Source organism: Brachyhypopomus gauderio, chromosome 3, assembly GCF_052324685.1.
Source record: "Brachyhypopomus gauderio isolate BG-103 chromosome 3, BGAUD_0.2, whole genome shotgun sequence".
Lineage (NCBI taxonomy): Eukaryota > Metazoa > Chordata > Actinopteri > Gymnotiformes > Hypopomidae > Brachyhypopomus > Brachyhypopomus gauderio.
Genome location: NC_135213.1, coordinates 6,385,286 through 6,390,382, shown reverse-complemented (window position 1 = coordinate 6,390,382; position 5,097 = coordinate 6,385,286).

Here is a 5,097-nt window from a genome sequence, read left to right as displayed (position 1 = left end):
AAAAAAATCAAGTTTATTTACTTCTGATCTATATCCATCAACCACTGGCGATCGATCGATCGTGATATAGTACTTAATTTGTGTCCATTTTACTCTTTATTCACATTATTTAATGGTTGTTTATTTTCAAAACGCCCAATCTTAACATCTTCACGTTCTCTCATGTTTCATCCTGGAATTACAAGAGGCTTGTATTTGTTAACATAATACAAGAGAACTGTTCAGTCAGTCAGTTGTGAAATGAAGTGGTACATTTTCAAGTACTTTAGCCTAAATTCCAGCACTTTTCAAACCTTTATTACTTTATTCATTTAATGTACAGGACATGTTTTCTTTAAAGGAAGTTTGTTTTTATCTGTTTGCTTGTTGAAAAATGTTTTCACTTGAAATTACTAACAGATCCATAAGAAAATATTAGTTTATATTATTTAATGCTTAAATGAATAAAGCATGTTAGGTCTTGGTTCAATAGGCTATGTGCAGTCATTTCAATATGTTTTAATAAACATTGAACCAGTTCGGCCCTCGGCTTGTAGCAAATTTGTTTTTTTGGCCCTCTGTGTATTTGACTTTGACATCCCTGATATAAAGCATGTGTTGCTGTAGTGTTCATGCAAAACCAACAAAAAAACCTTCCCCTTGTAATTGTGTTTTACTTTATGGTGTAAATGTACTGAATATGCAGAAATAACCTCAATATTTGTGAATATTCATGTATATATGAGACCTCTGACTAGGGTTGCAGCGGTAACCGGTTTCACGGTATATCACGGTATTAAAATGCACGTTTATCATACCGTGTGCGTTTGCTTACAGGGGTGATAGTGGGAAAAATTCCTGAGCCTGGCCTGAACTTTTTCTGAGCGGGGGGGGGGGGGGCGGTTGGAGTGTTCGTGTACCATATTTAGAATATTTTATAATTAATCTTTTAATTAATTCATAATAAATAAGTCAGGTAATCATTATAGTGAAATAAAAAACTAATTTCTATTAATATTCTGAGAAAATGCTGTAACCTAAAGATTTAGATTAGACACAATATGTTAAAAACAGGCATAATTAATTATTTATTCATTACTGTTAGTAAATTATAGGATACCAGACAACTCAAAGAAATTATGCAAATAAAGTTTAAAAGAATTACAAGTATTATGATTATAGTTAGTTTTTACATATAAAATTTAATAAATTTAATAAATATTTTGTGTTGGTTTATTAGGACATACATTTTGTGCTTTTGTTCATGTATTACACCTTACGCCGTAAGGCGGCCAGGATAAACCAGATCGTCTGACCACCTGTACCGGCTCAAAAAAACACTCTTATATTTCTGATAAAAATGTAACTTAATCAGAATAAAGATAAAATACTTAAGTTATCTTGCATCTACCTCTGAAGCTCTTCCGATGTCTGAAATACAGGCGGTCCCCGGGTTACGACGTTGATCCGTCGTAAATCGATTTTCGGTGTAAATCGGAACATACGTACATGTATGTACGTAAATAACGTACTATACGCAGTTATCCTATCCTAAAGCTAGCCTTTTGGCAAATCCATAGCTGCGTTTAACTAATCCTGACGCCACCCACACCAAACACCAAGTTCCGTTTACGACGCAGAACCATTTAGGTCCAAACAAGGCTTTATACAGTAAATGGGAGATGTGTAGTAACCACGAAAAATCGTAACTTGGGAACCTCGTAAGGATCATATTTCGGCCTCAAAACAGATAGCATGCGCGCCCGTGTGGTTTATCATTATGATTTGACGGATTTTTCCCCCCCTCAATTTTTTTTTTCTCGCGGACATGTCGGTACGCCGGAATTCCGGCGTGGCGCCTGAAAACTATCAGGCCTGTGCTTATTACCGGTAAAAAGCAAGCCAGCGGAGAAACTGACCCGCGCATGCGCAACTCCGCTCCGGTTCATATGGCGTCAATATAGGACCTAATGTTTTGAGAATCAAAAAACAGAATCCATAACCAAGAAATTACAATTTGTAATTGAGAAAACTGTCGTTAATATTGAGAGTTTAAAAAGCTGGTTTGTAAACACAATATTTGTTTTCAATAGTCTATTTTGAGTTTAATATTCTTGAAGAATCCGTTTTCGTTTTCGTTGCGCCTTTTCTCGCTTATGCTTCTCTCAGTCTCGCTCTCGCCTCCAGAAGTTTCTCGCTTTTGACTTTTGGACCTGTTTTTACGGGTGGGCGGGATTTACACAGTCATTGGCTGATGGAGTTAAGCCCCGCCCACCCATGCCATTCTACACACACACACACGATTACAATATACAACAGGGTAGCCGTAACTCCAAACAATCTACTTCAGTCTATCTACTGTGGGTTACTAAAATAGATAATCGTTAAAAATAGCTGATATGAGAAAACATAAACACACATCTTGCCGGTGTTGTGCCGAATTCCGACTCAAACTAAGAATTACGAGAACAGTAACACACTTGATATACCGAAGTTCACCTCCGACTACGTGACCTCGCCATATTTGTTCCACGTCGTTACAGACAACCGTGCATCTTATATATCTTAATGACAACCTGACTTATTTAATTTTTAATAAAATAAAATATAAAATAGACAATTATTACCTAAATATATCTTATTATGTAGCTAGGACAAACCTAGAGTGCTCAGTGAAATAAGTTATAATCACAGTACTCCCGTTAATCAGGGTGGGTTCGAGTACTGTGATTATAACTTATTTCACTGTCATTAAGATAAGTCGCGCGCTACGGTCACTAGTGAAAAGAAGAAACCTAGCTTTTTATGGTCCTTGCTTTCACTGGATGTGAAAGACGCCATTAATTGACATGCGTTCATTTTCAAATTCTAACGTGCCTATTTTTCATATGTTAAAACCAGACTCGGTGTGAAAGCCTTAAAATAGAAATCTCTATTGTGATGATGTCAGAAATAAATCCTCTTTCTGCAGTATCTGGTTATATTCTAACTTGGCAGTACAACGGACGTTTACAACAGTTGTTGATCAGATATTAAATAATTTAAACTTAAATAATTGTACTGAAATCCATGATTTAGGTTTCTCTAATTTTGCAGTATTTATATAAACATGTTTACAGCTAAATTTTTTTTAAAGGAGACATTTTGTATACAATAGTTGCAGGTTTCTACAATAAATAGTTAATTGAACAAAAAAAAAAAAACTTGTTGTAATTTCTTTAAGGGTCAGTGTATCTTTTAATAATATACAAACTAACTGTGATACCGTGATAACCGTGATACCACGGTATTTTCTGAGACGGTTATCATACCGTGAAAATCTCATACCGTTGCAACCCTACCTCTGACAGACCTTCACAACAGACTACAAACATTATGCCATCCACCCCACCCTGCCTGCACTCTTTCACTTCTGCCATTACTCTGTACCCTCGACCCTAAGTAGGTAAACTCGTCAACCTTCACCAAATCAACTCCTTGTAATTGAACCTGTCCACCGTCTGTCCTCTCATTCACACACATGTACTCTGTTTTACTCCTGCTCACTTTCATTCCCCTGCTCTCCAAAGCATATCTCCATCTTTCCAAGCTCACCTCTACCTGCTCCCTACTCTCACTACAGATCACAATGTCATCAGCAAACATCATAGTCCAAGGAGACTCCTGCCTAACCTTATCCATCAGTCTGTCCATGACAATTGCGAACAGGAAGGGACTCAGGGCTGATCCCTGATGTAGTCCTACCCCCACTTTAAACCCGTCTGTCGTTCCTACCGCACATCTCACTGCTGTCACACTGTTCTCATACATATCCTGCACCACCCTCACATACTTTTCTGCTACTCCTGACTTCCTCATACAATACCACAGCTCCTGTCTCGGTACTCTATCATAAGCTTTCTCTAAGTCAACAAACACACAATGTAACTCCTTCTGTCCTTCCCTATACTTCTCCATTAACACTCAAAGCAAACATAGCATCTGTGGTGCACTTAGCTGGCATGAAACCATACTGCTGCTCACAGATCTCTACCTCTCCTCTAAGCCTAGCTTCCACTACTCTTTCCCAGATTTTCAGGCTGTGACTGATCAACTTTATTCCCCTGTAATTACTACAGCTCTAAACGTCGCCCTTATTCTTGAAAATCTGCACCATTATGCTTCGTCTCCACTCCTCGGGCATCTTCTGAACTTCCAAGATTCTGTTAAATAACCCAGTCAAAAACTCCACTGCTGTCTCTCCCAAACATTTCCATGCCTCCATTCTCTCATATATTAAGGGCATCCTAAGCAACCTCTTGTCTATTTGTGGTAGTGAGTTTTAATCTTATAATTTCATTAGCTTTTAAACGGTCCATGATAAGAACACCAAACAAGTTGCTTTACCCACAATGCATCCTAAAGAACAACCTACAACTCTAACGTGGGTCTTTCTACCTCTTACCTATTTGTGGGGGTGAGTTTTAATATATGAATTTCAATAGCTTTTAAATGGTGCATCATAAGTCCATAGAACAAGTTCTTATATATTAAGGGCATCCTAAGCAACAACCTACAACTCGGATATGGGTATTTCTACCTCTTGTCTATTTGTGGTGGTGAATTTTAATCTAAGAATTTCAATAGCTTTTAAACGGTGCATCATAAGTCCATACAACAAGTTTGTATATATTAAGGGCACCCTAAATAACAACCTACAACTTTTATATGGCTATTTCTACCTCTTACCTATTTGTGGTGGTTAATGTTTGTCTCGAAATTTCAATAGCTTTTAAACGGTCAATCATAAGAGCACCGAACAAGTTATAAAGTGCATCCTAAACAACAACCTACAACGCTTGTGTATTTGTACCTCTTGTCTATTTGTGGTGGTGAGTTTTTATCTTATAATTTCAAAAAGTTTATAAACGGTGCATCATAAGACCATAAAACAAGTTATTATATATTAAGGGCATCATAAACATATTTAGGGTATTTTTTATCATTTTTTTCTCTCCCACAACGTTATTCTTTTACAGCTTCAAAAACACGTATGATGCAAATTAGGCGATGACGCCATTTTGTGACTTTTAGGACAGCCAATAGCGACTTTCCTTACTGAGGAGTTGGCAACGCTGA